The 8,067-nt window shown below is 47.8% G+C and overlaps 1 long non-coding RNA gene across 1 annotated transcript; it reads left to right on the plus strand.

The window, feature by feature from the left end:
* Nucleotides 1–3,149: 3,149 nt before the first annotated feature.
* On the plus strand, nt 3,150–6,924 carry LOC142924616 (uncharacterized). Its single transcript, XR_012941721.1, has 3 exons — nt 3,150–3,310; nt 5,490–5,653; nt 6,722–6,924. It is a non-coding gene; the product is annotated as an uncharacterized LOC142924616 (long non-coding RNA).
* The last annotated feature ends 1,143 nt before the right edge of the window (nt 6,925–8,067 follow it).

Here is an 8,067-nt window from a genome sequence, read left to right on the forward strand (position 1 = left end):
GCACTCATCATCAGGTGTGACAACCACAGCAAGGAAACTGTTTTACTGAAGTGGGAGAGAAACCAGGGTTAGGGCAGTTAAATAAGTCAGAGAGGGGGAGGGTGGGGGTGAATGGGGCGAGGAGTGCGAGCGCGGCAAGCGCTGCAGAGACGCTGAGAGTAAAAAAGAGGCAACATGATTACTGCCAAGATGGAAGCTTGTCAGCTTCTGCGAGAGCTTCCCCGTGACCACACAGATCATGGTGGTTACTTGACCACATTTCAATTGAAGTGCTGTCGTCCCGACAGTTCTGTTCCTTCACCTGAAGAAGGCCACTTGTGTTGTGGCCAAAACGTCGTGATTTTTGTTGGTTTATTTTTTACCTACGTGACTTTACCCAATAGAACCAAAGAGTATGGATCCTTGCAGTCACGACAGCTTCAAATCCACATTTCACCACTCTGGTTAATGTGGGTTGGTGAAGACGTATAGTATGTATAGTACAACCAATTTTGATGGACTGCCCTTTGCTGCCCACCATGTAGCCCGACACCACACTTTTAGACCTGTTATGCACTATCCTGGCTCAAACCCTGCTGGGTTATCACGTTTTTTTTTTATCACCGTGCCTCGATTCTTCCTCTTAACCTGCATTTTGTATCCACGGGATAACATGTGCAGTTTTATATGGACGTGCCAACAGTGCCTCCCACATTTCTATTGCCTGGTTCTCCACTGGCCGTTTTCCATGTTGCGCTAGAACCAAAAACCGGGATACGCTAACCTCACGCGGTGTCTGAATATGGCTTGGGGCCAAGCAGGGCCAGGGGCGGGGATAATGACGCGTACATTGTGCGTGACATTCGGTGAGTGCACGGTAAGGACACCAGTGCACACCACACCAGTGGTTCTCAACCGTTGTTGGCTACCGGTGCCCCCCCTCGTTGTTGAATTTAGTTTAAACCGAGTAGCCCCCCCCACTCCCCCCTTGACCCAACGTGGTTCTGAGAAATCAACGTGTGAATAATGAACGTCAATATTTTAACCAATTGTCCACTTTGTGAGAGGTATATCCTAACCAGCTGCTAGTAACTGCAAGCGAATAAAAACAAATTAAACGGACGCTCTGCACGCGAGACGTCATTAGTTCCCTGGCTGCTCTTGTAAACCCGCATTGTGTACGATCAGTGAGTTTAGAAAGTGCTTTCATATCGTTCCAGGTTACCACGTGGATACAAATTGTATCGTAGTTACTTTACATTGTCCGATTCATACATGACTATTCACCAATGACTCATGTCCGATATGATTTCACATATTTATACATTATCTCACGTACACCCTGGGGCATTGCCACATAGCCCCCAGGGGTCCGCGTACCCCCGAGTAAAAAAAAAAGAGAAAATTACTGCACTACACCACCCACATGCGTCTCGACGCGCTCGTCACACGTGACGTCCGTGGCACGGCTCGGGTTCCGCAGTAGAAACATAACTTGGTGCCTTGAGAGCCACACGGGGCTGGCTCGGCACTGCCCTGGCGCGGCTTGGTAGCGAGGTGGAAAATAATTCGCATCACGTGGAAATTTATAGCAGCCAAATAACTCTGAAAGCACGTTGATTCTAAATGTTAAAGGAACAACCGGAGGACCCAGGGAATAATCCACGCGGCCACGAGAAGACAGAGAGAGAGACACGCAAACTCCAAATATTACAGGCGTCACAATTTGGATCGAACTCACGGACTTCCTGCATACGAGGCGAGGGAGATAACATCTTGCGAGGGAGATAATATCTTGTCATGGAGATAACATCGTGTCAGGGAGATAACATCTTGTGAGGGAGATAATATCTTGTCAGGGAGATAACATCTTGCGCGGGAGATAACATCTTGCGAGGGAGATACCATATTGCGCGGGAGATAACATATGTACTCTTTGGTTCTATTCGGTAAAGTCACGTAGGGGAAAATAAATAAAATGAACAACAATCACGACGTTTCGGCCACAAAACAAGTGGCCTTCATCAGGTGAAGGGACCAAAGAGTATGGATCCTTGCAGTCACGAAAGCTTCAAATCCACATTTCACCACTCTGGTTAATGTGGGTTGGTGAAGACGTATAGTATGTATAGTACAACCAATTTTGATGGACTGCCCTTTGCTGCCCACCATGTAGCCCGACACCACACTTTTAGACCTGTTATGCACTATCCTGGCTCAAACCCTGCTGAGCGTCCGATTAAAACACTGACGAGATCTCAATATTTAAAACTGGCCCAAAGCCCCGTCATAGCACGAACATTACACTTTACCTATCTCAACAAATGTGGACATCATGAATCTTTGGTCTAATCTCAGATCTTGTGAGTTATAACTCGGGAGCTCCTCATGCACAGCCAGCCAAGGATAACTCCCTGCTATAGTGACGTCACAGCAAAAGGGCGTGACGTCACCTAAATATGGGCGTGGTCAAAAGCGGCCCCATCCCCCGCTCTTCCCGACCTTGCTTCCCCCCTCGCCGAGGTTACCCACATGAACAATAATAATAAATCATAGATGTACATTATGAAAGAATCAATGATTTTTCACAAAACTGCTCCTGTACGGCCTTTTGCCAATCCCCTGCTGGAGAGCCTCTTGACGATCGCACGAATCGTGTTGGTTATTTGCACATACTTCACCATGCCGGTGAGTATGGGTTGGTAAAGGAAAAGGAGGAGCATTAACGTACAAACAAAAACCTATTTTACTAGAATGCCTTCTGCTTCCCATCATGTAGCCTGTAACACCTGGTATGCACTATCCAGGCTCCAACCTCCTTAACGCTAGATGGAGACATCTGGCACATCCCCAGCAGTTTTGTCCACAGGCTCAACATTTAACACAAACACACATCTCTAACACTAACGTTAAACTTTACCTATCTCGACGAAGGTAGACATCGTGAATCTTTGATTTTTTCTCGAATTCAGAGTCAGAAGTCAGGAGCTCCTCGCGTGCACAGCCAGCCCACGATAAAGTCCGACCCAGAATGATGTCACCGTGACGTCGGTTCAATATAGGCGTGGCCAGAATGTGGGTGTGGCCAACGGCGGCGGCTTCCCCGCCCCCCGCTGCCCCTCCCCGCAGGTTTCTCTCAACCCTCAGTGCGCATGCGCAGGCCGCGCGTCTCGGATATCGCCTTCAGCGGCCGTTGGCGACGCGGCGGTTGTGGCGGGAAAATTGATTAAAAAAAACTTCTCCGAATAACCGCGACCTTTAACTACCCTCACGGATAATCCACACGGATCTCTGGACGGCAAGGCGAAGACGATCAATGGAATAATCTCCGGTGAGAGACGGAGAGAGATGGGCAGGCGTGAGGGCGAGCCAGGTTCAACTTTGTTGAACGCTGAGCGCAGAGTGAATGGGGTTTATACTCTTTGGTTCTATTGGGTAAAGTCACGTAGGTGAAAATAAAATAACAATTTTCACCTACGTGACTTTACCCAATAGAACCAAAGAGTATGGATCCTAGCAGTCACGAAAGCTTTAAATCTAGAATTGAATGGGGTTTGCTTCACTCAGCACGCGGCTTGGACACTTCGGTGTGCAAAGTGTTGTCTGGTTGTGCCGTGTAAAGGAGGAGGACATTCAGTAAATGTGGTTGGTTTGTTAATGGGAGTGTGTGGCACGGTAATGGATTGGGTACGACTTACAACACAAGTTCTGCTCACATTGCACGCTAAGGGTTAGCACGGCGATTACTACGCGTGCATTTATTAGTTATTGTTTATGTTAAAAGTAGTATTGATTGTTAAGACAATAATGTTTAGTATTTGTAGGTGAATCATTTCAATATTGTACAGTATAGCATTGTCCTGCTGTGTGGCTCTCACGTGGCGAGCATCAGTGCAGCAATATTCAGTACGTGGTTGTAATGTACTTCTATAGCCCCCTGCCACCAGTGCAGCAATATTCAGTACGTGGTTGTAATGTACTTCTATAGCCCCCTGCCACCAGTGCAGCAATATTCAGTACGTGGTTGTAATGCACTTCTATAGCCCCCTGCCATCAATGCAGCAATATTCAGTACGTGGTTGTAATGTACTTCTATAGCCCCCTGCCACCAGTGCAGCAATATTCAGCACGTGGTTGTAATGTACTTCTATAGCCCCCTGCCATCAGTGCAGCAATATTCAGTACGTGGTTGTAATGTACTTCTATAGCCCCCTGCCACAAGTGCAGCAATTTTCAGTACGTGGTTGTAATGTACTTCTATAGCCCCCTGCCATCAGTGCAGCAATATTCAGTACGTGGTTGTAATGCACTTCTATAGCCCCCTGCCACCAGTTCAGCAATATTCAGTACGTGGTTGTAATGAACTTCTATAGCCCCCTGCCACCAGTGCAGCAATATGCAGTACGTGGTTGTAATGTACTTCTATAGCCCCCTGCCATCCATGCAGCAATATTCAGTACGTGGTTGTAATGAACTTCTATAGCCCCCTGCCACCAATGCAGCTATGTTCAGTACGTGGTTGTAATGCACTTCTATAGCCCCCTGCCATCAGTGCAGCAATATTCAGTACATGGTTGTAATGCACTTCTATAGCCCCCTGCCATCACCAAACTCACACTGACCAGCGTGGTGAAGTATGGTAAATAACCCCTCCCCCTGGGAGCTGCATAGCATGGGACAGCTGTCAGCCAGCAATGGATTTAAAAAGGAGCTGTACTCCGCACACATTCTTATTCAGGGTAGGGTAAGGAACTTGGAGGTTCGGTACGCATAATGTGCTCGGAAAGTATTGTATTCTGTATGTGTGTTGAACCTCTTTCGCATCGTACAAAGCCAACCGTGCTCTTCGGAGGTGCGATAATATATAAATATAAGTAGTCATACTACTGTAATACCACTTAATATTTAGCATTCATTGTATTAGTAGTATGGTAATTTTTTTATATGCAGGTGTGCATGCCAAACGTTAACCAATGTTAAATGTTAAGCCTTCTCTTTTGAATACAGTGTGTTTTAAACATGGAGTTGTCTCCAGCTAATTCTTAAATGTATATCATTCATAATGTAGTAGTAGGCAGGTAGTGCATTTATGACACTTCAATTGTACATAGAGCTTGCAGGTGTGATGAAGGAAACCATGGGAAAGGCTGGAATTTTTGTTGAAAAAAGGACAACAGCCACAGTAGCTTAAGAGACCTAACGCGAAGTGGTCGACACTGGCCCATGCGATCGCGTTGCGACAGCGGACCCACTTTCCGCACACAGCAGCTCCTCATGGTGCCCCCCATACCAGGACCAGTGGTGACCTTGTAGCCACAGCCATTCCTCTCCCTGGCCCCATTCGGTCCAGGCATCTCAAATCGTACAAAATGTACTGGAACGGTGGTGAGACAAACAGCCCTTCGGGCGACAGCACGGTGACGGACACAAGCCCTCGCGGCAGCCTGGGCAGCTCGCTGCTCCGGACCGGAAGCGGGGGCTAGCGCAGCCCTGTGGTGTGCGGAGAGCAGTGCTGCTCGTAGGCGAGCGGTGCGCTGGACGCCTAAATCGAGGACTTTGAGCAGAGCGGAATCTGTGCGTCACCGCCACCCAGGATACGTGCAGAGCACAGCGCCGCGCAGCATGGCGGAGCGGAGACGCGCGGAGGAGAGGAGGATGCACAGTGTGGATGAGGGTGAGTTGCGCCTCTCGCCACGCGAGGAATCGCTCCGTGGTGCTTGCACTCGAGTGGCTATCGAGTGTGCACGCGGTGCAATGGTATTGAAGCTATAGTAATAGGTTTTTACCCTTTTATCTGGCACAAAAACTGACACCTTTATACAAGGGATCATGTTTGCAATAACCACAACACAAGTAGTCAAAATGCAAACAAAAAAGACAACTCTGATAATATGCACTGTCCTTGAATTTGATTGGTCCACACCCGAGATGGCTTTTCTGAGATCCCAGTCTCCACTGGTGTTGGACTAGAAGACGCAAAAAGGCGTCTTCTTATTCTTAGCGTCTTCTTGTTTGCATTTTGACTACTTGCGTTGTGGTTATCGCAAACATGATCCCTTGTATAAAGGTGTCAGTTTTTGTGCCAGATAAAAGGGTAAAAACCTATTACTATATCTTGTTACTGGCAAAGGAGGTCTCATAAGGTATCGAAGCTAGTTGACTGGAGGGGGGATAATTGGAGAGGAGAACCCCATTTATTTGCTTGTACTGGGTGCTTGTCAATTATGCTATGCTATCATGAATGTAATGTAATTCCCCTAGAAAAAAACCCTTAATAAGGTCTAAAGATACATTTTCGTGAGAGTCCCACACTGGGATGCTTGGCAAATTCCATTAATGAGTTCATTTTATGTCAGAGAAAACTATCCACAGTAAGCACACGCATATGAGAGGATAGCATAGGTCTGAACAGATAGGTCGGTGCATGCATTTCTTTCTCCTGTCGTCTTCCAGCAACTTCACTGATTATCGAGTTTGTAAAGTTTGTGAAATCTAAGTGATCCTCCAACCTTTGTGTCAAAATTTGCAGATCCTAGACTGGACACATCTGAAGTTTAAACAATAACAGCTCATGCACTGATTTATCCCATATTCTCACAAACTCCACAAACGGATAACATCATTAGTTACTGATGGTGCAAAGTAAGGCAACATTGCAGGATTGCCGTTCAGGGGTCAAGGAATCTAGGGGAGAGCAAATTCATTGTGTACCAGTAAAATGTCTGTGGGTCTTACATTGCAGGTGGCATGCTGCCTGTGGAGGACCTCATCTCGGGCACGTGCAGCCTCACTGCTGCGCTGCAGCGGTCATGGCTTATAGCCCGACGGTCAGTCTAACCACGGACCAGCTCCTAGAGGCGCCAGTTGACGGTTCCTCCAAGTCCTTGTTCCGCTCGCCTGGCGCCCACCGAGACCTCGCAGTGTCGCACAGAGGCAAGCGGTCATCTCTCGGGGTCACCGCGCACAGCCTCGGCGCATCATTGGTGAGGGGCAATAAGCCAACTGAACGGTTGAGCTCAACAGCGAGAAGCAACAAGGCCCTGATGCCATTAAATGAGTCGGCAAAGCCCAAAAATTATTTCTTTTCTAACCAGAAGAATGTTTTGTTGTACTTACGGAGCAGTGAAGCAACTAGGCGTGAGCACTTGCCGAACGGCGGCTGTGCGACAAGTACCTATCCCAGGTGGTTGACAAGCCAAAAGGATGAGCTGGATGTGTCGGGGATCACGAGCATTCCTGAGCTCAGGTACCCGGCCTGGCTGCGTGACTGCGATGTGGACTCCCAGACCAGCAGCCACGAGACGGATACCAGCACGAAGAGAGCAGGTGCCGCTCAGAGCCCGCAACGCAGACCAAAGTACCCAGAGTGGCTCAAAGATTTGGACATCTCCGGCCTTACGAATGTAGCCAACGAGGAGCCCGTGTCAGAGGACCTTAGATCCCTAGGTGTGTGTGTATATATATAGTCTGTATATAGCAGATGACATTTCATATGTTTTCAGGTACATATTCAGTCTTTTCTCACAGAGACGACTGAGCGGCCACCCATGTGGTTGTGACGTGCGATGCGTGATTCTTGATGCACAGCCTCATTGGAGGAGCTGCTGAGCAGGGCGCGCATGGAGTTGGAATCCCCCGGCTTGGAGGCCCCCTCCCCGGGCAGCTTCAACACGGACGTCTTCCTAGGGGCTGATCGTCCCTGGGAAAACCCCTCCACGCCATTGTGAATTTATCTTTATATTCACACTCACGCACAGCATAGAGGCTGCACTGCCTCTAAGTATGATGTCAGATTATGAATGTTATAAGCTAAGCAGGTAAGCCTGGTTATTACTTGGATGGGAGACTATTTGGTAATAGCATATATTATAGATTTTGGCTGCTAGGTAACCAGGAGTTAGTAATACAGCAATGGAATCTTGAATCTATATCCGGAGTTTTGCATTTTACTCCCTCTGTTTTCACCGGGTTCTCCGATTTCCTCTCACATACCACTCGCTGATGAAATTTGCAAAATATCACTGCCAAACCCGCCTGAGACTTGGTGAGATTTTTCTGGCTTCCACCATGATAATAAGTCAACCAAGT

Source organism: Petromyzon marinus, chromosome 15 (assembly GCF_048934315.1).
Source record: "Petromyzon marinus isolate PM22_M1 ecotype Great Lakes invasive population chromosome 15, UKy_Petmar_22M1.pri1.0, whole genome shotgun sequence".
In the NCBI taxonomy this organism is placed as follows: Eukaryota; Metazoa; Chordata; class Hyperoartia; order Petromyzontiformes; family Petromyzontidae; genus Petromyzon; species Petromyzon marinus.